Source organism: Rhinolophus sinicus, linkage group LG13 (assembly GCF_036562045.2).
Source record: "Rhinolophus sinicus isolate RSC01 linkage group LG13, ASM3656204v1, whole genome shotgun sequence".
Lineage (NCBI taxonomy): Eukaryota > Metazoa > Chordata > Mammalia > Chiroptera > Rhinolophidae > Rhinolophus > Rhinolophus sinicus.
In genome coordinates, this window is record NC_133762.1 from 49,495,159 (window position 1) to 49,520,221 (window position 25,063).

The following is a 25,063-nucleotide window of genomic DNA, read 5'->3' on the forward strand; positions in this document are numbered from 1 at the left end:
ATGACATGATTCCTTTCATGCATACTGTAAATTTTAGTTATAGCTACACTTGTCCGTGTCCAGCATGGACAAGGCTGGCTCCTTTTTGTAATTTCATAACCACAATAAAGTCATAAATCTCAAGCTGCCTTTTTTTTTCTGTCTTTTATTTATTTATTTTTTTGGTAGTCTATCGCCTGAAGCAAAACAATGGACTTTCAAAGGAAAATGTCAGCATTAATGGACAACCACTTTCAAGGAGTCAGCCAGTGCTGCTTCAAGGTTATGGGAAGTTCGTCCCCATCTCTTGACTAAAGACTGGAGGATTTGATCTCTACATGGCCACATCTTTCCAGAGCTAAAGGACAGGTGTGTAGATATGAGTATCCAGATGTTGGTGCCATCCTTATGCCTCCCCCAGATGGTCACTAGTCTTTAGAAGAACCGCACAAGTCATTTGACATGGAAATTTGTTCAGCCTTCCTGGAAGTAGTAGCCATGTTTTGCTTCACTGTTATGACAGTCTGTCCCAATGCCACAGTTTGTGCTTGCCCCCCAAAATGAATCTTAAACATTTGGATTGTTTATTATTTTTTAATAAACATTAGTATGTTTATATATTTACAGAAAAAAATGAGAAGAAAATACAAAGAGTTTCCATGTCCTCTACACCAGTTATCCTCATTATTAACATCTTATGTTAGTACCCTGTTTCCCCGAAAAGAAGACCTAGCCAGACAATCAGCTCTAATGTGTCTTTTGGAGCAAAAATTGATATAAGACCCAGTATTATATTATATTATATTATATTATATTATATTATATTATATTATATTATATTATACCAGGTCTTACATTATAGTAAAATAAGACCAGGTCTTGTATTATTTTTTGCTCCAAAAGATGCATTAGAGCTGATTGTCCGGCTAGGTCTTATTTTCGGGGAAAGACGGTATGATATATTTGTTGCAAATAATAAACCAGTATTGATATATTATTCTTAAGTAAAGTTCCTAATTTATTCACATTTTCTAAGTTTTTGTTTGTTTGTTTACTTGCTTTACCTAATGTTCTTTTTCTGTTGCAGGATCCCATCAGGGATACTAATTTATATTCAGTTGTCATGTCTTTTTGGGCTCCGCTAAGTGATGACAGTTTCTCAGACTTATCTTGATAGTTTAGAGGAGTACTGTAAAGTATTTTGTCGAACTCCCTCCACTGGAATTTGTCTGATATTTTTCTCATGATTTCACTGGGGATAAGATGTTTGGGAGGAAGATCACAGGGGTAAAGTGCCATTCTCATCACATCATATCAAAAATATATGCATGTACCATGACTTCACTACCAGTACTAATGGTAACGTTGCTTACCTGGTCAAAACAGTGTCTGTAGTTTTCTTCATGGTAAAGTTACTCTTTTTCTTTCCATGCTACATTCTTTGCAAGGGAGTCACTATGTGCAGCCCACACATAGGAGAGGAGAATTAATCTCTACCTCCTTGAGAGACAAGTATCTACATAAATTATTTGGAATTATTCTGCATGAAGATTTGCTTGTTGTCCCCCATTTATTTGTTTGTTTATTTGTTCAACCATTTATTTATATTAATATGAATGAATATATCTTATACTCTGGATTATAATCTAACATTATTTTACTTATTTTGATACTCAAATTGTTTTGGAGCTGGCCACTGAGAGCTTTTTCAGTTGACTTCTTTATCCCTTTAACATACCCCCATCATTGTGGGGGTTTGTTTGTTTGCTTATTGGAGCACTTCCTTACTTTCTTACCATGTATATTATAGCATTTAGCATGTCTTGTGAATTTTTGTTGAGAGCATGATATATCAGGTAATGGGAACTGAAGTAAATAGTCCTTTAGTGTGAGGTTTTATGTTTATCAGGCTAGGAGTTATACTGTGTTTAATGTCTGTTGTAGTTGTATTGCTTTTATCTTCCCTGTTGACTTGGGACTTTCATAAGTGTATGCCCTCAGAGAGAGTCTGCATCTCATAGTGCTTCCGGCTGCAATCCACCATAGTTAATACTCAAGTGCTGTTGGTGGTGTGCTGAAGTACGGCAGAGGAGAAGTATTCTAAAAATCTGGAATTACACCTCAGTCTTTCAGTGGGTCTCTACGACCTTCTTAATTATTTTTTTTCAATTTATTGGGGTGACAATTGTCAGTAAAATTACATAGATTTCAGGTGTACAATTCTGTATTATATCATCTATAAATTTCTTAGCTTTTCTTTTATTCCCTTAGATGAGACAGGAAGACCAGAGGGCACTGGAGCGGGAGAAATCTTCTTCATCTAGCTGAGATACAGCTTTGGCAGTGTTTCCTGTACAGTAGGCCTGCTTATGAAGAATGTTCTGGGTATATTTCACAAGGATTACTCCCCACCGCCACCCCTACCAGAACCATGTGGCCATCTTTCCTGAATCTTTACCATGAGAACCTTGTAGGTTTCCTGGAGGTAAAACCCATGAAAGTGTACAGTCTAACCTAAATTGTAACCTCGAGGAATTTTTCATTTTCAAACTAGGCCACGCTTAGCTTCCAATAGTTTTTCAAATTTCTTATATAAGTGTTCCTACCAATTTGTGGCTCCAGAAGCTTCTGCTCCAGGTAAGTAGATTTTGGCTGTGACTCTCTGGATTTGCCTGTCTCTCCAGATTTTGGTGGGTAGTTTGCTCTAAGACTTGAATTCTCTGATGGCTGCAAGAAAAGTCTTTGATTTTAGTTTATTTGGCTTTACCTTGTAATGACAGGGCAGATGACTTCTAAACTCTTTACATATCAGAGCTGAAACTAAGAGTCAAGATTGGGATTTTAAGCAAAGTATAAAAAAGTCAAGATAAACCAAACCACATAGCTGTCACCTCCATGATTTTTAACTATCCAACCAGTCTCATATTAAACACACATCTGCATGTGTGTCCCACAACAATCAAAGAAAGCATCACTCAACTCTATGAAAGGCATTTGATAACTCAGTACCAGAGACTTTAGTATCTTACAGTAGATGTATTTTCCTTTATTGATCTTGGTTACAAAACCGCTTTTGGTCATTTCTTTTTAACCTTTAAACTGACATATAATAAGCTCTCAAAGGTGTTTGTTGAACAAACAGCTGTCTTTTGTAGCTATATAATGCATAAAATCAAATACATTGTAAGGGAGACAACTTTTGGTTCAGTATACTAATTGTTGTTCAGTAACCAACAATTGATGTGAAAGTCAAAAGTGAGATTGATCATTATTACCACTTTCCTGAAAATGTTGTCGTATCAAAGGAAAAAGAATACAGAATTTCAGGTTTGGAAATGAGAACTGAAATCACCATAATTTCCTGTCTCTGTATTAAACAATATATGGAGACTGGGGATATTTTTCTTTACGTTCAACAGTACAGAAAACAAGCAAAATTACTTAGCTACTTGCTCCGGAAGTACGTCTTCCAGGAAGATAAAACTGTAAGCGACTGAAGTTACTTCAGTGTCATGACTAATAGCATGCTCATCAAGTCTCTCGTCAAGATCTTCACCAGCACTGCTCAGAAATCTAAAGCGTTATGTTATAACCTTTGCCCAGTCGCAACAAGTTCCCCACTGTCCAAACCTTAAAATTGACCTGCCCAGTCCTGAAACCCCATATGTATCCTCCCTTTACTTCACCCTGCTGAAACATCACTAAGACCTGTGAAGGTGCTGTTCTACTTTCCTGCGATAAGTCTGAAAATCTTAGCTTTGCTTGATCAACAGATTTCTCTGATCATATTTTGGGCAGAAAAGGAAACTGAATGCACTGTTTTTGGAAGCCTTTAATATAATTTATAGTGTATAGTCTAATATAGCTCTTGACTTTAAAAATGTTATGCTGAAACTCTTTAGTAACAAGAAACTTATTAAAATTATTTTAAAATTATTTTTCTTTATCTTCTCCTTAGACAAATCTATCAGAAAGTTTGTCCTTATTTTGGCTAAACTCCATGTCCCTTTTATATTAACCACTGCAAAGCTCATGACAGCCTCAGGAATGATCTGTGATTTGTGCTTTTTGAGTATACTTTCCAGAAATGCACAGCAATAATTTTTCATTTGAAAAACTTATAGAGGAAGAGAATTTATGACTATTCTAACATATTTTTAAAATACAGATAACCTTTTAAAGACCTCAAATTGGCAACAAAACACTTTCAGCAAATCCAATGAAATATTTAGTGACGGGGTTTATTACTAAAATTCTAAATTTTAATGACAGCCATTTAAAAAATACGTTTGAGATCATTGTAAATTAAGTAAGCAAGTAACAGTCAGAGACTGGCAAAAGCTGCCCCACATCTCCACTTACTTTTCCCTTTGTTACTTCTTCTCAAACACACACACACAGTACAGAGAGCTTGGGAAATGATTTTCCTGTCAATACATAATTGTATCATCTTCTGGGTTAGTGAGTACATCATTTTCCTAAGTGAGGTATAAATTGTGCTATGCCTTTGATTGATAGTGTTTATATTTATTTTTCCGTTTTTAAAATTATGGTAACTTTTTAAAAAAAATTATTAAAACTATAGCTAACATATAACATTATTATACCAGTTTCAGGTGTACGTATCAATGGTAAGATTCATTACATAAAATTTTGTGTCTGCATTTCTAAATCGCATCACTTGTTAACAAGGGCTTAGCTCAAGAAACGTTCTGACAATTTGTTCTTAGACAATATCTCTCTGCTCTAGGTCATTGCCAGGTACCTGGCTAAAGTCAGCATGATCAGAAGAAAATCTGGGGAAGGACATGCAGAATCTCCGTTTAATTCTCCACAAGCACCAGGGACCATTTTCATGACCTGCCCACCTGTGTAATGTCCATCTCCCCATCTGTCATAGCCAAAGCCTCTTGGTATTTCTACTGTCAGGCAGGACAACGTTAGCCAAAAAGGGATGGGAGAAGCACTACTCCAGAGGTTTTCAAACTGTGCTCCTTGGAGAACTGGGCTTTCAAGGGGTGACCAAAGGTGAGCCCCTCTGAGATCATGACACTTACTTCAACCAAAAAAGTGGTTTTTTGTTTTGTTTTGTTTTTTTAATTAATAAAAAGAAATAAAATAATAGTCATCCAGAAATATTTCAAAACTATTGATCTGTTTCCATACTATAGTAAATTAGCATCAATTCAATTTAAGCCTTTTCCTATCCAAATTCAAGTTCTTCCTCAAGTCTACTTGCAGACCCATGTGGTGTACAGATCCCAGGCTGAGCATACTGTCTTAGGACCACAACTGGCTCTGTTATATGTCAAGAATCTTCCTCAGTGCATGTTACCTTCCTGGTAATTCTACATGCCCCCACACTACATGCCTTTTGGCTCCTCTTACCAGGGCTTCATCTACCTGTTGGGTCACCCTCACAGTACGGCCCCCATGGTCCACCCTTGATAGCCTCCTGTCACCTATAGAGTCAGCTGTCATATCCTCAGCCAGTATTTCCTGACCCTGTATTGCTTTCTGCTATATCACTAGTGCCAGTCAGCTCAGTAACTATCAGTTACACATATAAAAAATAACTGTGATTCTACTTCACAACTTTCTAGATGCCTGTCCATTTTCTCCACTCATTAGCTTCAGTAAGGGCTACTCAGGTTTCATGCCATACCAGGTCCTTCTTGTACAGGTCCCATTACAAAAAAATAGAAAGATTAGCTTCATTCTCTCTGAAAAGGGATATTCTGATTTATACTCCTGCCTTGCTTTTTATCCATGGATGGCAGAGCTCCTTCCAATAAGTAGACTCACATTCATTTTCTGCAAATAAAGTGATGGGAACACTAGCTTTGCTACATTGTTTAAGGAATGTCTGGTTCTGTCCCCTTGCCTCAGCATCCTATAGCTACCCTTCAAGGGGGAAAAAGCCTCATATATGAAACCCTAATAAAATCTGGGACCCTACATGTCCCAGTCTTGTTACAGCTTTGTACTCAAATTACCAAAAGTAATTTAAAAATATTTCTCTTCCTTACACAGTGGGCCTTCTCTCACACTGAATCATCATTTCACATACAAATATTCTTATGGAATAAAAACCAATACCACTTACATATCCTGCTAGAGAATATACTGTATGTGTATGCAAGTATGTGTGAGGTTTGCTTTGTGTTTGTAGGTTTGTTTTATTTTGTAGTAGAAAACTTGGTTTTCTCATCATCAGTTAAATGCTATTTCCTAAACCTAAATTCTGTGTCGATTGCAACACAGGTGGTTTCTGTGTGTGTGTGACAATAAGGGCTGGGGCTGGAGGGCAGGGAGTGAGACGTTCACTATTTCACCACACTACTCACGATAGATAATTCAGAGAAAGGATCATTGAACTTTCACCAAAACATTTATAAATTTCAGTGGCACTGACTCTTTTTTCCCCTAGGATTTTGTTGTGTTATAATCAGAAAAAGTTCTGCTTTGGGTAGAATCAAATGAAGGATGAAATCAACTAGCAACTGAACAAGAAAATGGAAATCAATAGTTTTCTATAGAGCAAGGAGGAAATCAATAAAAATTGGAAGGAGAACTCATTATATTCAGAGTAATCAGAGTTGAGAAGAAATTCTGCTATTAGTTAATTGGCAATGGCAAATAAAATGTCTCACAGATAAGATTGCTATTTACGATTTGATACTTGAAGGGGTATTACATTCAGAGCTTCCAATTATAAGACCTGATAGAAAGTGGCATCAATGCACACTTCATTTTAATTGAATGTGGTGTTCAAATAGAAAATAAAAATGAATTCTATCAAAAGACCTGAATTCTTGGTCTATCAAGCCCGAAAACAAGGCTAATGTATCTCTTCCTTTTACCATGCCTTTATGTTACCTAAACACAGGTTATATTTGTCCTTACCTCCATGTGAATGGAATGACAATTCTGCTTTGCTCTAAGTCTCCCCAAGAATTAACCTGTCAGGAATTCCATATGCCCATGGCCTGCCTCATCCATCTTCCAGATAGAAAAAGTGGAGTCACAACCAACGGAACCCCAAGCATGTTTGTGTTCTTAATTACTCTGGAAAATTTGATCACGATGACCTTTCCAGAGAGAAGTATCTCTCATTTTAAATTATGTTAATATTTTTTCAAGATGCCACACTTCATTGTCTTTAGGCTGAAAAACTGAAACCCTAAAACCCTTTGATACAGGAAATGAGAAAAGCCCTCTGCTTTCATTCCAGGAGTTGGAGGATGGTGATAGTATCATTTCTGGTAACTGCTAATGCAGTGAAAGGTTACAACGTGAATGATTTTGATGAAACAAACAACTCTTGATGCCTGGACATGTAGATTCAAATGTTATTGGTAAAAAGATGTGTATATATACTTTATATATACACACATGTGTATATGAAAGTCGGACAATTAAGTTTGTGATCTTCCCACCGTGTAAGTGCACAGTATATACACACATATATAGTATTATATATGTATATATATATATATATATATATATATATATATATATATATACACATATATTATATATATATCGGCGGGGGTGCCAATAAACGTATACCAGTAGACATTTTGGACAATGTTTCTCAAGCAGTAGTTCACAGTAATCAGAAGTGTCTGGATTTTGATGGTAACCACATTGAGAACCTCTTGTAATTGCAGAAGTCAAACATGACTTATGTATTTTGTTATTGATATATACTGGGTATTTACAATTTTAATAGCTTTTTTCTGTCTTAAAATGTGAATACATTTTTTTGCACCCTCTTTATGTACACACACGCACACACACACACATACGAGATCTAACAATTAAGTTTGCAAACTTGTTTCAATAATGTTGTTAAACTTTTTTAATATCAGAGGGATTATTCATTATGAACTTGCACCACTTGGACAAACAGTTAACCAAGTTTACTATTTGGAAGTGTTGAAAAGTCTGCATGAAAAAGTTTGAAAAGTGCTGAAAAGGCTGCATGAACTTTTCGCCAACAATTCATGGCTCTTGCGTCAGGACAATGCACCAGCTCACATGGCACTGTCTGTGAGGGAGTGTTTAGCCAGTAAACAAATAACTGTATTGGAACACCCTCCCTACTCACCTGATCTGGTCCCCAATGACTTCTTTCTTTACCCGAAGATCAAGGAAATATTGAAAGGAAGACATTTTGATGACATTCAAGACATCGAGGGTAATATGACGACAGCTCTGATGGCCATTCTAGAAAAAGTTCCAAAATTGCTTTGAAGGGTGGACTAGGCACTGGCATTGGTACATAGCTTCCCAAGGGGAGTACATTGAAGGTTACCATAGTGATATTCAGCAAAGAGGTATGTAGCACTTTTTCTAGAATGAGTTCATGAACTTAATTGTCAGACCTCATGCGTGTGTGTGTGTGTGTGTGTGTGTGTGTGTGTGTGCCATTTACCATTAAGGAAAATAAATCAACATAATAAAAAATCGTTACCAAAAAATACTGTGGGGCTCCTCCTCCAATGGCAGGAATGGTCTTTGACCAAATGAAAATGAGGATTGTCAAGTGGAATTAACAGGAAAGGCCCAGGTCCACTACTCTCTTTTTACAACTTGGGTGTTTAGATCTCATTCAGTATGTTTCCATTTCTCTAAAGATGGGGATTAAAATGTTGTTACCTGTATTACATTAGGGAGGCCAAAATAAATAATAATAAAGCATGAGTTGTGTGTGTGTTTCAATTTTTACATTAAATGTTGAGTAATGATAATAATCATTGCTTTTTGCCGTTAGGGCTCTCTAATTTCCCTAATGGCTTTTCTAGAGTCTCACTTTTATTCTTCCTTCTGTTCTGGAGGTTTCCTTCAGTGTGAGTATTAAGACTGTCTTGAATTACAGGAAAGGTTTTACAGAAAAAGCATGACTGAAAACTAAAGTGACTTAAAAAATATTTACACCAGAACTTTGCCATATAAACGTATATTCCTCTCTTGAGGAACTATACACATATTTTAGTGACCTGCCAACCTTTAACATGTTTAAAAATTTCATCTTTCAGAATAGAATTCTCAACTGTGGCCGGGTCTTTCAACAACTTATTGAGTGTCTACTGTGTGCATGGAGATAAATCAAAACAAGTTTGTGATTGGAATACAACGAACCTGATTTTTCTAATGGGGCTTATAAATTTAATCCAAACTTAATTTCAGACTAAGGGGAAACTAATGTATTCAATAAATGTTCTAATCATTATATTTTCTAAACATTGTTCTGGGAAATTTTTTCAGAATTCCATTATCTATACTTGCCAATGAAACTTAGTGACTTCGGTTAAGACCACACTACTAAGATGTGGCAGAAGCGGATCCAAATTCAAGTCCCTCTGATTTCAAAATCAAAGACCATATCCTTCCATGTGTAACACTTGTATATCCCTAGGGGTTTCAAGTGTTTTATGGACAATGGCAATAAAATTTGAATATTTACATAACTTCCCAAGGAAACCACTTACAAACAAGGAAGCATTGGGACCAATAAGTTTAGAACCATTTACCAAAGAACACCAGTCTTCTTTATAAATACACCTTATACGTCCATGCTGTAAGGAGATGGATTTCCATTCCACCAAAAGGCAGAAAATTCTGATGGGAGGATAATGAGATGAGGTTTACAATGGATTGCCCAATGAACATTACTAGCCATTAGTTCCAATGTGATGGGATCACAAACTCTAAAGCACCTCAAACCCATGATTGTCACTTTAGTGATTTGACTTGTGCAATTGCCAAAGCCCTGCCCTAAAGTGACAATATTCTGTAAACGCTATATCTTGTAATTCAGAGTTTTCTAGCAAAAGCACAAAATCCCCAAATAGATAATGTGTTCCTTAGCTCCACAGTATTGCCATTACGAAAATCCAGTCAGCCAGCCCCAATCTGTGGTCTCTCTTATCACAACATTTAGGCTGAGAAATGATGCTATGTGGGTCGACAAATGACATTGCTAGAGAAATATGTAGACAATTTGGCTGAAACATCTTTAATTGACAGAACTGTTAAGGACACAAAGAACTCAGCTAAAGAATATTAAGATTAGGCCTTGCCCTTCTTTGGAGCATTTTTCTATGGGAAATATGTTTCATCCATCATTTTTGCCAGAGTCAGGGATAGCCATTTTGTCAACCAGCCATGTTTATTTAATAAGTAGCATGGTGTTGCTTCCTAATCACTGGAACATGGGAGCACTATCTCTGAGTCCCCTCATCCACTTCCCTCATCCATGTATTGTTACACCAAAATTGTAGCTGACTCTCTGAATTGGAAGTTTCAGATTACAAAGCAGCAACCCACTGGAGCTGAGGACAGGATTGGTGGGTATCTTGGCGTTGGGTCTGGAGAAATCAATCAGCAAACACCCATTGAGTGAATTCTATCCATTGAGTGGACTCTTCCCTCAGCTCTGAGAGTGATATGAAAAAGAATGCCGTTTGTCGACACAGGAAATGTTCTTGGAGTCATACTGGGGAGAAAATAACAATAGCCACTATTTATAGTAACTTTGCTATTGAATTTCTTACGTTTAATCCTCCCAATAAAGCTGTGAAGCTGTATTGTTATGCCCCTTGCATAGATGTGGTTTACAGAGAGTAAGGAATTTTCACACATCACATAGTTAGTGAACAATAAATACGGGATTTGAATTTAGATTTGTCCAGCCAGAAATCTTAATTTTTATCCATTATACTACTTTAAGATGAATACAAGAAAAGTTTAGGGGTGGGGGGTGGGAGATGAGGGTAAGGGGGATCGAATATATGGTGATGGAAGGAGAACTGACTCTGGGTGATGAACACACAATGGGATTTATAGATGATGTAATACAGAATTGTACACCTGAAATCTATGTAATTTTACTAACAATTGTCACCCCAATAAATTTAATAAAATAAAATAAAAATAAATAAAAAAAATAAAAAAGGAAGTAACATCAGTAAAGGAGATAAATATCAAAATAGTCCTATAGTACAAAAAATGGACTCACCCGATGCTACACATGTGGGACAGTAACGGGAGCTGCTAGAGTTTGGGAGAATGTTTGAGACAGTGTTGGAGATGGTCATCAAGAGGACATGACCATTGGGTCACCCTCGAATTAAACTTGGGCAATGAGAGATTCCTCACCTCTTCCCCTCTCCTTGGAATGTACATTTTGCCCACCATTCCCAGCTAAAACCATTTTCAGGGATGCAGCCTTGAGAGAACAATGTGTTGTTGAGACCATCTGGACAGTATATGTGACTGAACCTCATTAAGGCCTCTTTATAAATCTTAAGATTTGTGTGAACAGCGGTGGAGACCTACTCATCTTGCGGTCGCCCAACACAAGCCTTATAGGTAAGTTCCCTTGATTGTTAAACCTGTCACCTACCAATATGGAGGGGTCTTCCTCTTTCTTCAGTCTCTCTGTGTATGGGGACCAGTGTGTGAACCAATAGCCAGACTCTAAAGAAAAAGGTAGCAAGGTCTTGAGAAGGTTTCCTGTGTTTAACTGAAATCATAACTGATCAGTCATCACTTCTCATTCTTCAATTTGCAGGCAAAATATTTATTGTGAATTGATAATATTATGACTGTTTTTTCTTTCAACAAATAACAATGTATAGAAGCATGAGTGCTGGACTTTTTTAGTACAATGTCCTGTCATCAACCCAGCAATTATCCTCTTTAGTCTCACTTAATTTTTCTCCTTTTTCATTATTTAATAAAGATATGGCCTAGCTAATGGAGCTTACAACTATAAAAGGATGAGCTAGCACTTGTTAAGCTCTCTCCAGTTCCAAGTCTCCTTGGGTCATTATAGTTATGGTTGACCAAACTTACTGTTTTTGTGCTTTCATGACCTCTAGTAAAGACTTCAAATATCTTATGAGTTTCTTGAGGGTAGAGACAATGTCTTATTAAGCTATAGTCCTCCATCCCCTAGTTTAATGTCTGGCACATGTCCAATGTGTCATAAATATATGGTTAAGTGAGCTTGGTTCTAAACAACTTCCCCTACCTGATTTGAGTGTTTAAAGTTACTTAATATGGGGCAAGGACTTTCATTTTATAGTAAAAGATAAGGCTTCAAGGAAATTATTATCACAAAAGTCAGGGTATATATTACCTTCAAGGAGAGGGAGAAAACTCCCACTGGCAAGGGGCACACAAGACTTTTGAGGTGACATTTAATTTCTTGGTTTGTGTAGTAGGTACATAACTCTTCAATTGCTAATTATTGCTTATATTTTTGCAAGCACTTTTCTGTATGCTTTATAGACTTTATGAAATATAGCATACATGTATAAAAATGCATGCAACAAACAGAAAAGTGCTTGCACAATTTAAGGTAAATTACAAACCAAACATTTTTGTTACCACCAAAACACTTTTGTTATCACCATGCTAAAAAGAAAATAAAAATGACTTAAAATGTCTCTAGGTAAAGTAATGTGACTTAAATTTCTTTGTTAATGTACTTGATACTTCCTTGTGTGCACAAGGAAGGGAGGGGCACTGCAGAGATGGAGAAAGAACATTGCTAGTGAGATTGAAGGATGAGACAAAGTGGTACTGGTACCTAGGTTAGGGGAGCAGATATTCTGTTCATATGCGACATGGAGACACAATTCTCCCCGCTCAGCAGAGAGGCTCAATCTTCATAGTGAAAAAAGAGAAGTGCAAGTCAAATGTTGGGGTAGGGGAGGTAACGTTGGATGAGGGTGTAGTAGAAATCTGTGGATTTCAGTGCAAAATCATAGATCTCCCAGATTAAGATTATGATGTCTGAATAGGCTATAATACTACTTAAGTAAAGGGAAAGATAGGAAGATAAATCTTGGCACATGTTACATAAGAATCATTGATACAGTGGTCATCTTCAAAGGTTACTACATTTATAAATCAAACATGATATACACCATGAATCAGAGGATTGCTGTTCGGTATTACGAAATGACATCGATTTACTATGGTGACTTGACATTTTTCTCTTCGTTCTTCTGTATGAATTATTTTATGTGACAGGCTGTGATCACGAAGGTTTGAGCTTTAGCGTGATCCAAGACCAACAATTGTCCTGCAATAATAAAATGTCCACCTTTATTTGCTGACTCATTCTTTCTTGGGAGGTGACACTTCTGAATGGGATGATACTTCACGTGGAAAGCTAAACTTAAGCACGTTTTCACCAGTGGAGTAAGATCCATGATCGGGGATTATAATATCCCCTATGTAGAATTTGTTCTATGTTCCATGTTTAAATTCAAAAGGCCAATGGAATGGAAACGTAGAATTAACCTGATTGCAGCAGAAAGCATTCGGGAGGAAACATCTCATTCTTTTGGTCTGTCTTAATGGGGAATCAAATGTGATTTGTGTTGTGTGGAGATGATTACTGAGGGAAATTATTCTAAAATATCTCTTTTCAAATCCTTTGGATGCCAATCAAGGCAGAATGTGAGAGACTAGGTATTACATTACCAGAGTTATCAGCAGCATATAATTTCTTAATTGTGCATAAAAATGAATAGCAACTACCTGCTGCAGGAGTCCCCAGATTTTCTTTGTGAAATGAAGTCTGGAGTACACATGGGCTACTGAGCTGTATTAGAGAATCTGGTTTAAAAGAGATGAGCAAAGATTATTTCTTCGTTCTAGTAGCTGTATAGCAGAACCTCAGTTTCCTTACCTCTACAATGGGAATAATGGGAATAATAAATAAGAAACCTTTTCTTCTCAGGGTTGTTGTGTGAGTTACGTTATGTCATATCACAAACTGCTTATTGTAATGTCTGGCATATAATACAAGACACTCAAAACGGTAGCTTTTATTTTGGCTGTTATTATTACCATCGATTAATATTACTACTATTTCTTATATTAGCTTTGATAAAAATTGCACCTAATTCAGGTAAAAATAAATTTAATTGGATATTTCATTTTAGAATTAAAATCATGGACACAGAGGTGAAAACTAACATGGATCATTAAGGTAAGTATTTTAAAGAATGCCATAGGAGACAGGGTCTGCACAGTCTTTTCCTAAGATCTCTTGCTTGATATGGGCTAAATTGTTTCTCAAGTTTCTTTAAAAGTGGCATGTGCTATTTGAATGTGGCAACCTTAAAATGAATTAACATATTTACTTACAAATTTCAACCCTGAATTTTCTAATCTTGGGGGAAAATATGTATATTTGTATCTATTATGAAGGCTTGTCAAGAACAGATGAAGTGCTATGAATTGTTACTATTTTTGTTAATTTTTTTCTCAAAGTAAAAAGAGGATTTTATCACTTTGCATCCTTTCTTAATTGTTCCCACAGAGCCAGTTTGTTAGAGACCTTATGCTCTCAGTGGCATGGATCTCTAGCTTTTTAGAATCACATTTATGAGGAGTGACAAACAGAGAGATTTGCCTACATGATCTTATCACTATGTTTGATTGGTGAGGGGGGAGTCTAATTAAAAAGATGTATTATATAATGTAGATGACACAGGCTACAACACATTTTTAGCTAGGTATATGATCTCTCCTCTACTTTTTCCCATCCTAGAAGGCTGCATGGAACCTAGTGTGGACAAATTGGTATCTGTCAGCTTGACCACCTCTGGGGTATGAAAGTCTAGTCATCCATGGTAAATTCCCAGTGTTTGAGGCCACCAAGTCATCTCAACAGTGCCACCACTTGGGATTTGCAAAAGCAGCCCTCCTGTCTCTCCTCCACTGGAAGAATACCTTCATATCTCAGATAGCTTTTAATGAACTCTGGCTAAAAAAAAGAATGAAGGCAGCAAACCTGAGACTGATGTGTGGTAGAGTCGTCCATAGCAAAATTGATAATTAATTAAAGATTTCTTGTAGAAAAATAATTGAGCCCTGAAGGATTGTCTGCATCATAATTTTTGACAACCAGAAAGTCATTCTTCATAAGCAAAATAGTTTTAGATCGTATGTCACTCTGAAAACATATTAAATATTAATTAATTTAATCAATATTAGGAAAAAGAAGTGGGCATTTAACAACATGTAAGAGAAAATCATGCTTAGAAAATTTAATTTAAAATGTTTCAATGAAAAACATTATCATATAGATGTTTTGCACAAATATGAATTAACTAGAATATTGTTTAGAAACACTGAACTCCAAGACCAATTATTTGGAAAATTAGTTCATGAAGGATGACAACTTATTGGCACTTTTATGCCTCTAGGGTGAAGAGACAATTTGCATTTTACCTTCTACTCTATATGTACATTGAAATTATGGCTTAAATCAGAAAGTGGTGCTTTGGTGACTTCAAATATATATGCATGTACTGGATGAAGAAAACTTCGGGAAACAAATGACTACTGCACATTTATTGCATCCTAACTTTCTGCAGTTCTATGCCTGGGATAAAGAAAATAGTTTGGGATTTAGATGCCTCATACAACTTTTACTCAAAGTGGAGTTTCAAATCCCTTGCAAAAGTTTGATTACGTTTTTCAGTAGTGTTGGGAAGGACATTTGTTCATTTATTCCAGATGCAGGAATCCGACCCATTTTTTTCTCTCAATTTTCTCCTGTTTTGACATCGTCTTGTGTAGGTCAAGGTCAAAATAAAGGGCAAAGTAATTCTCTATCTCTATTGCAACTCTGCAAATTGAAGGCAGTTGAAAATACATTGGTTTTGAGTGTTACAAAAGAACCGTGACATGTACACCCACTCTCAAATCTACTAAAGGGGAAAGTTGAATATGTGAGTCCTTGGTGCAAAATGAGTGGATACAATGATCCCAACCTCCCAGTTTAATGTCTCTCTTTCATTTCTCAGTCAAATCAACCAGGACTGAAAAAATTCATTGTTTCAATTTTTTGCAAGATCCCCAGAGCTATGAATAATCAGGAAGCACCAGCCACTTTTGGAGATATCTTGTTAATATGGCTGTCTCCAATAGATTTTTGTCAAGGACAGGTTCTTTCTCTCTGAGACATTTATGTCATTCATGATACAATCCCTCCACAAAGATTGACTCAAAATGATAGGGGCAGGTCGCTATTTCACATTAGACAGTACACACACAGCCATGATTCTTCAAAACCTTGGAAGAATGTTCACGGCTTCGCTTATGATCTTGCAGTATGGCATATGTGCCTCTTTATTTGGCAAATAATTTATGCTCTTGCTATAGAGCAGTGCTATAATTACATTTTCCTGTTCTCTGACATGGACAAGAATATGTAATGGCCCAGGTGAAGGCCTATAGGAAACTTCATTTTCTGCTTGTAGCCTATCAATTGTGTCTACCGTGTTCTTTCTCTTTCTTTTCATTTTCCTCTTCCTCTTGGTTACCATGCATCCAATTTCTATCTATCATATCCCCTCAGCTTGATCCGCGTTCTTGTTTCTCAAGTGGCCCCGTTACCAATCTAGGATGGCAGCCCTGACGAGGGCAGCAAGGGAGATGAGGAGAGGAAGTTATGGTGAAAAGCACGCAGACAGATGTGGGAACACGGATGTGGGTCAAATTGTGGCCCCAGCGCTTACTACCTGTGTGACCTTGGGCAACTGGCTTGATCAACAGGTGTCTTTATTGCCTTCCATAGGAATCTGACAATAATGCCTTCCTCACTGTAAACTCCAAGGAGGTAAGGATTGTGAAAACGCAAAGCAGGCAGTGTTTGACTTACTGAGTGCACCTTGATTTATCTCCAGTTGTTTCCTTTCTCCTTTCTCCTGCCATGGTTTCATTCCTGTGTTCTGTCCCAGGACTGGATTCAAGAAACACTACAAATTTTCCTGTTTCTGATCAGAAAATGTATCACCCTTTGGTTACTTAAGATATTATTACCCTTTACACCCCTCTGATAATCTGTTTAAGTCTGTGGCCTTTAGGGGAGAAATGAGAGAAAAGAAATGGGAAAATAGGAGGAACTCAGGACTCCCTATTTATTTTTCCAATGTAAAAAGCGAATGGTTTTACACATTAGAAATTGCCATTTGTTTTGATTACGACACAAACAATAACTAATGACATTAATAATGCTATTAAAATTGCCTATGTTACCACTACTATTTTTAGAATTTTGTGAGCAATTACTTTTACCAGACATTATACCCAGCTCTTCATATAGAAGCAAAGCTGAATGGCTGATCCAACTCCCCTATGAGAAAGCTTCTCTGGTAGAGCTCATTTCTCCTTTACCATTATCATCTCCATTGTTGACATAAGAATACCGAAGCTGAGCTCAGGAAGAGAGGAACATAGAGGGAATTCTTTAGCATTTTTATTGATCTATAAGGAGACACAACTCTGGTCAGAACAATAGATGGTGACTATAGATGGGGAGGTAGATGAGTCATGGCCCTCAGAAGGAAAGAATCAGCAACTAGAAGCCGCCCAGCCTGAGCAGAGTCTCAAGCATTGTTCCCAGCCTGAGGCTTCTCAGTTGCTCTCAGATGCTGCTTCTGCACTATGTGCAGCCATCAGGCCATCATCACTGGCCTAGAATGTGGAGTGTCCTTGTGCCTGGCGTGTGGCTGAGGAGAACTTGAGCTGGAACCCTAAATGATTTTATCACAAAGGTTGGAGAGGGAGAATCAATGGATTAGTTCTTTGATGTGGTTCATATCCCAGGGATATTATGCATCAGCTAGAACTCTGGTGTCTAGTGAATGTTGTCTATAAATAAATAAATAAATAAATAAATAAATAAATAAATAAATAAATGCAGATTTGCAAACAGCAAATTTACAGGCAGCCTTTTGAAATACGACATTTGAGAACTGCCTGTGTCCTTTCTATTTGTTTATTCTTTTTGAGACACAAAATCTGTTTTGATTTTCACTCCTATAATTTGGTGCTGTAAAAGAAGAAGTGGACACTGAAATCACAAATTTTTCTGCTACGTTGAAAGCCCTATGATAGCAGGGACCATACCTTTTTAGTATCAACCAGAGGGGCTAGTGTTATAGTTTTACTGATTGTTGGTACTTTAGAGGTGGATTTTCAAATTTTAGTGTGCATCAGGATCACCTAAGAATCTTGTGAAAACAGGTTCCTGAGTCCTACCCCTACAGATGGCGACATGTATGTCTACAATGATGCTTAACGCTCTGCACTTTTAATGAGCCCTCAGGTAATGCTGATGTTGCTGGCCTTTGCACTATACTTCAAGTAACATTTCCATAGAGCACTTCTGTAATCTGCAATTGTCATCTTCACTTTGTTCTAGAAGATTCTCAGTTATAGTAGATTGTTTGGGCAGAGAGACAAGAGTGCGCTTCGCATCCACCACTCACGCCTTCCAGGTCTCAGTAAGACCCCCCAGCAGTTCTTAGATGTCTGTTATTCTTACAGTCCTAAGGCAATATGACCTGGGATGCAGGCACCCTAGGGACCTCTGAACAGGCTCATTCCACAGCCCTGGGAGTAAGAGAGAAAGGAGGTATGTCTGGAATACCAAATCATGAAAGTGGTCAGATGTGTTTTGCGTGTGCACAAAGGTATCAAATTACAGGCCTACTTGATCTCACCCAATGTAATTTCATTCTGATTTATAAGGTTAGTCATGCATGCTGTTGGAAAGGGAAATGACACATGGCTAAATTAAAGCTGTGTGTGTGATAAGGGAATCTTTCAGATCTGGCTTGAAACTCAATCATCCCTAGCTGATTCACAGCCCCGTTCTGGGCCTGGCTCTAGCAGGTCGCAAAACATATTGAAATATTAAGGAACAGGGGTGAGGAAGGTAAGGGAGGATAAATATGGAGGTCACATAAGCTAAGGGTAAATACTTTAGGTTCTCTGGACCTCTCTTTCCTTATCTAAAACTTAACGATGCCAATGATATTTACCTCACAGAGTTCTTGTAAGGATTGAATGCAAGCATGTCTAAAACCAGCCAGTGTGACATTTAGAACATAGCAATTCTCAATTAATGTTACCTTTCTTTTCTCATTTTTTCTTAGTGTCTCCTGTTGGTAAAGGTGCAAGTATATGGAGGCTGGAGAAAGGAAATAAATATTATGTTCTTAGACACTGCAAAATGGTTGGTTTCCTAGAACATAACTGAGTTAGATTTATTCTATTTTTTTAAAGGTTACTGGAACTCCAAGGAATGGCCTAAAAACCTAACAGCAATTGGTGACAGAAAATCTGTAAAATAGCATCATGCTTTTGAATAGAACACACATCTTAGGAGTTAAAGAAGACCATGCATTGAACTATACTCCACATCAAGCAGCAACTTTCAAAACACTTTATTCAAAGTGTTTTTTCCTCCTTTATTAGCTCAGTTATTTTGCCCTTAAAAAATAGACTTGGAGTACAAATTATGTGCAGGATATCATGATAAATAGTATGGTAATAGATAATATATAAGGCATTTTCTCCCTACAAGAACTACAGTCAGTTGGGGACATAGACATATGCTCAAAAATCTACACATGGAGGGTCTGATGGTGCCCATACAAAGCAGAAAGAGGACTAATATCTAAGATTTTTTGAAATGTGCAAGTAAAAAGTAAGAAGCTAGAATAATGGTAGTGGAAGATTGGGGGGATGGGAAAGTATATTATAATGAAAAGATCAAAGTTAAGGTAGAATACATGAATATCTGTGTGGTCAAGTCAGTCCAAGAATCAGGATGTAGAGAAGGTCAAGAACCATCTACACAGATGTGGCATTTATGGTAGCTATTAGGTTCAGGGAAAGGAGCACTAGTTTTGGAGTCTAAAAGTGTACATTGGCAATCCAGCTCTGCCATTACCACCCAGCAGCTAACCTTGAGCCAAATCTATGAGCCTCAGTTTACCAATTTTTAAAATAGGTTTATTGCTATCTATCTGAGAGGGATTTTCAGAAGAACAAATGTGGCAACATGTAAAGCAAAAGCACATTGTCATCACACAGGATGCAGAAAAATTCTTATCATGTTCTAGTGCATAAATGAAGCTTACAAATAGAAGATAAAATGGAAGCACAGTCTGCAGGTTTTGCTGAGGCATTTGTTTGAATCAGTTTTGACAATGTTGAGTCCACAGGGTTACCCATCTTCAAGACTTCAATGAGACAATTAATCTGGAAGCCAAATAATCTTAATATCCACTCTTGCCCTGTTTCAACACAACATGTGTAGTTTCTATTTGAACAGTTAACCTGCTCAGTGTGGAGAACTGAATCAGATAATGCAGCCCCTGTTTGTATTTTTGGACCAATTCATTTTGGCTGGCGATATGGAGGAAAGTAAGCAAATAACTGCCAACTTCCCACTTAGCTTAGTGGAAATATATACACAGACCCTAGCTGTGAATAAGGGTGAATCTGGGAGGATGGATATTATTAGAGGATGAGAACATGTCTAAGAGAAGAGGCAGGGGTTCTCTTGGGCTGTCCTATTCTTGGAGAATTTCCACCATACACATTCAGAAAAATGTGTGCATCTGTTTATGCTGCCTATTTAGGTCATCGTGCTATTATCTGCAAGCTCCCTGGATTCAATTTCCCTTCTGCCTTCTAAATGACTTCTGAACCTCACTCACACTTTTCTTTACCATCTAATAATAATGATACCATATATCACCAAGGCACTTTATTTTACAGTTTACAAAGCATTTTTTTTTTACTTAATTATTCATTTGGGTCTCTTAAGAACTATGAAAGGTTGGCATTATTGTTTTCACTTTACGATTGAGGATAGAATCTTAGTAGGGATTGGAGAAATAGAAAACGGAAAAAATATGAATCAAGGGTGGAAAGAGGCACAGAGGCTCCTAGAAGTGAAAGAGACTATGGGAAGTCAAACTGTCCAACAGAGGGCTGAATCTCAGTGACCGTGAATTGTGAGGTAGGTTCTTATCTCAGTATTCTTTCTTCGTTGACAGCCACAATCGAAGCTCATTTTGTTCATGCAATTTTGATTTGGCTAGAAGGTGGGTGAGTCATGGGTCTTACATTACCATCTCCCTGCCCCACCAGGACTGGGACCTTTCCCATCTTCACCAAAGAATGTACTTGGGTGTAAGAGGAGCAAAGGGATATGGTACATCAAAGAAAATCCTGATTGTAGAAAAAAGTCTATATAAAAACAAGGGCAGAGAGAAGTGATGGGAGAAAACAAGAAGCCAGGCACTGGACAGATGCAATAAATTGCTGCTCAAAATCACGTCCCAATGAATAAATGTGTTGTGATGTGCACTCTGGCTCTTAACAACACTGTGTCCATCCACATGTTTCTTGAGTTCCTTTCTCCTGATATCTTCAAAATGTTTAAGGAACTAATTATCCTTCTAGAAACAGCAATGACATATGGATTCTAGAAAAGTGCAAACTGAGCATGTTATAAAGCTTGTAAGTAGTAACCTGATGCTGCTGCTCTTTCCTTGTCTTTGGATTCATTTTTAAATCCCCATTTCCCATTCAGAATGTTTAATAGAGGTGAATATCCTGTCCCTCTGACTCCTCACTTCACCTTTGTCTTCCTTGCCCTCTAGTGATCAGATAAAACTTAGGACAAATAGGAAAACTACCCTGTACATTTTTATGACACATTTCGTTTATAAAGTCACATCTGTCTTGTCTGCTCAGGTTGCCATTACAAAATACCAGAGATTGAATGACTTTGGCATAAAGAACAGAAATTTATTTTCTCACACTTCTGGAGGTTTGAAGTCCAAGATCGAGGTGCCAGCAAGTTTGTTTCTGGTGAGCTCTCTCTTTTTGACTTACAGCTGGCTACCTTCTCTCTGTGTCCCCACATGGACTTTTCTCTGTGTATGAGTGGAAAAGAGAGAGCTCTGGTATCTCTTCCTCTTCTTATAGAGATAGGGCCCCACCCTTCTACCTTACTCAACCTTAATTAGCTCCTTAAAAACCCTATCTCCAAATAGAATCACTTGGGGGTTAGAGCTTTAATATATGAATTTGCGGTCAGGGGAGAGGGACACAATTCAGTGCATAACAACATCTGAATACAAAAACATTACCCGCTGCCAATCTTTCATTCCATCTCAAAGCATTCCCGACCCAAGTAGCCCTTCACCTTTCCCTTTTCCTACCATTATTCCTTGTCTAGTCTCAACTTCTCGATGAACTCTGTTTCCTGTTCTGAGATTTTTACCATACATTTTAAATCCGAAATAGCCCAGGGGTGACTGTTACTTTGTTGAAACCCTCAGGGGCCATCCTGGAGCGAAGTGAAGTGAGAAAGATTTGATCACTTAGGAGAAAATACAAGAGCTTCAAAGCTCTCAGTTTGGGGCTTGGGTATTTATCTTCCACCTTTATTATGAAAAAAAATGAGAATTGAATGCAAGATGGGGTCACTGGGTATGCAGTTTTGGAAGTGTGGTTCTATGTTACCATTAGACAAAGAAAATAGAGAAATTACATGATATAACAATTTTCTACCTCTCTATGGTGATATGGATTGTGGATTACTGACTTAAAAATCCTCCTTTCTTCATTTAAATTTTGAGTGATACAGAAGAATGTTGATTTCAGGAAATGAATGGAGAAAATTGGGAGACAAGAATTCCAGAAACATGTAGTCTTGATTCACTCGTGTGTTCTTGTCCCAATTCTACCACCTTGCAGTGATTAGGAGGTCTTGAATACTTCCTTAAAATGTCAGTATTTATTATTTAAGACCCTTTCTAAAATGCATGACTCTATTTTGGGCAAATAATGAAATTTTTGATTATTTAGTTACACATGGAGTTCTACAATCAATCCTTCCGAGCACTAATTCTTGTATAATACTGTGACAATAAATAAAAGAAATGTAGGATTTAGGCTACAAGGGCACGCATGATCAGGCACAGAGATTTGTTTTGTTTTTGTTCAAAATCCTTTATGTAGCTTTATTCTATTACTGACTCATTTAGGATTTGCTTTCCCTAAAATAGAGGACAACAAATTTGAGAGCTTTGGATTTTTAGATAAGGAATTTTTTATTATGTTATGTCACTTTGGTACACTTTTTCCATCAACTCATCAATTCACTTGGTTAGATGTCCCTCCTATCCTGGATGTGTCTTGTCAGTCTCCTTTGCTCTATGGCCTAATCTCCTTGATCTCTAAATGTAGTAGTCTCCCAGGGCTCACTCCCAGGATAGCTCTGCTATTAATATTTCTTATTTGACCTCATCCAATCCCTTTGCTTTTTGATGGCTCCCAAAAGTGTATCCCTGGTCCCAACTTCCCCACCCCCACCCTAGGCTCATTTTTCCAACTGCCTGTTCAGTGTATCCACTTTGAGAGCTAAAAGGGCATCTCAAACAAAGTACAACCAAAATTAAATTATTGATTTTCCCCTCAAAATTTATTTCACTTGCAGTCTTTTCCATATCAGTAAATGGCAAGTCTATTCTTCCAGTTGCTTAGGTCAAACTCTTTATCTGACTTCCTCTGACTCCTCACATCCAATCCATCAGAAAAACATGTTGCAGGATGTACCTAGACTCTCAACTCTTGTGCCCTTCACTGCTGTGAGCCGAGTTTGTACCACCAACAAGCAATCTAGATCTGTAATGCTCCCTGCTTTCCTCAGCTGTAGAACCTTACAGTCTGATTCTTTTAAAGTGTCATAGCATGTCCTACTCTGTCTTAAACACTCCACTGACTTCTCAGCTTACTTCAAATAAAATCATACGGTCCTATGAATCTAGCCACTTGTTATCCTTTGAGTTCAACTCCTACCACTTTCCTCATCACTTACTCCAGTGCAGCCCAGCTGATCTCCCTGCTGTTGCTTTAAGATACTCCTACCTTGGGTCCACTGCATGCACTGTTGACACTCCCTGAAATTTCTTCCTCCAGGAATGTGCCTTGTTACTTCAGGTCACTTAAGCCTCTGCTCAAATATTACCTTATCAGAGACACTTTCCCTGATAAGCCTATCTAAAGTAGAAAGAATCTCTACTACTTCCCTCTTCATTCCTTTCCTGTCTTACTTTACCACATAACCCTTATTTCTACCTGATACATACTTCCTATTTACCTGTTTATCGCCTACTTCCCCCTCTAAGGTGTCAGATAACTGAGAACAGGCACTGGGCCTGGTGTTTCACAGATAGATCCCCAGTGCCTATAGCAATTGCCTAGTACACAGTAGTTAATCAATAAATTAATAAATCAGCCCATTCCTACGTTTTATATATATATATCAGCCACAGTATTCTCACTGACAATAAAGTCCATGGAAAAGGGAACCAGAAGGAAATCAGAAACCCAGTCTTGAAAGAAAAAAAAGACTGAACTTTCTTTTCCTTACTTTTGTTTGTTTGTTTTGTTTTTGAGCCTTGCTCTTCGAATTGTGGCATCACCCAGGAGCTTAGCTTATTAGAAATGCAAATTTTCAGGTGCCATCTCAAATCTAATAGAACATACTCTTTAAATTAGTTCATTCAAATCAAAAGCTGATTTTATTTTTTCCAGGTCTCAGTAGTGTTATTTGATTCATTTTTTTGTGCGTCTGGATAGCTGAGCTATAGCAGTGTAGACCGCCCCTGTACCCTGGACCAGATTTGCACTTCAAGGTTGAAATGGGTAGGTCCCAGAAATTTAGATTCCAACAAGATACCTGAGTAACTTGTATGCACAATGGAGTGAAAAGTGCTGCTTTAGAGTCCCTGAGTGCATATCCATCTTTCCTCAGGAGACACCCTATCCTATTTGAACAAGATTGCAGCTATATTGTCTGCCTTCCAGAACTTTGTGTGTTATAATTGGTTGATAAATGAGAAAAGTAACTTGCATCAGGGAAACTAATAAGACTGGGCACCCTGCTGTCATTCAATTTTTGACCTGGGGAACACCCCAGTCTGTAGGGCCAAAATTATCACACACAAGATCACAGTCCGCTGGCAAAGAGCAGGCTGCCAATCTGGGCCAAAGCAAGAGTCCACTGAGAATCACCACAGGCACAGACTTCCCACTGGGGTGATCTGAGGAAAGAGGTACTTTGTGCAACAGAGCTTAACCTTTAGATAGGCTGAAGGGACCCAGGTGCATTTACATTTTGTCTCCTTCCTCTCTCAAGTTGTCTTGCAAAGAGCATTTCCTCTCCTGGTAG